We start from the raw sequence: 507 nt of genomic DNA, 5'->3' as shown, positions 1-507 counted from the left end.
TCATATGGTTTTTATTTTTCAATTTGTTAATGTGGTGTATTACATTGATTGATTTGCGGATATTGAAGAATCCTTGTGTCCCTGGGATAAAGCCCACTTGGTCATGGTGTATGATCTTTTTAATGTGTTGTTGGATTCTGATTGCTAGAATTTTGTTAAGGATTTTTGCATCTATGTTCATCAGTGATATTGGCCTGTAGTTTTCTTTTTTGTGGGATCTTTGTCAGGTTTTGGTATTAGGGTGATGGTGGCCTCATAGAATGAGTTTGGAAGTTTACCTTCCCCTGCAACTTTCTGGAAGAGTTTGAGCAGGGTAGGTGTTAGCTCTTCTCTAAATTTTTGGTAGAATTCAGCTGTGAAGCCATCTGGACCTGGGCTTTTGTTTGCTGGAAGATTTTTGATTACCATTTCAATTTCCGTGCTTGTGATGGGTCTGTTAAGATTTTCTATTTCTTCCTGGTCGAGTTTTGGAAAGTTGTACTTTTCTAAGAATTTGTCCATTTCTTC

The sequence above is a fragment of the Bison bison genome, unplaced genomic scaffold (genome assembly GCF_000754665.1).
Source record: "Bison bison bison isolate TAMUID 2011002044 unplaced genomic scaffold, Bison_UMD1.0 scf7180017864177, whole genome shotgun sequence".
Lineage (NCBI taxonomy): Eukaryota > Metazoa > Chordata > Mammalia > Artiodactyla > Bovidae > Bison > Bison bison.
This window is presented reverse-complemented; position numbering follows the sequence as displayed.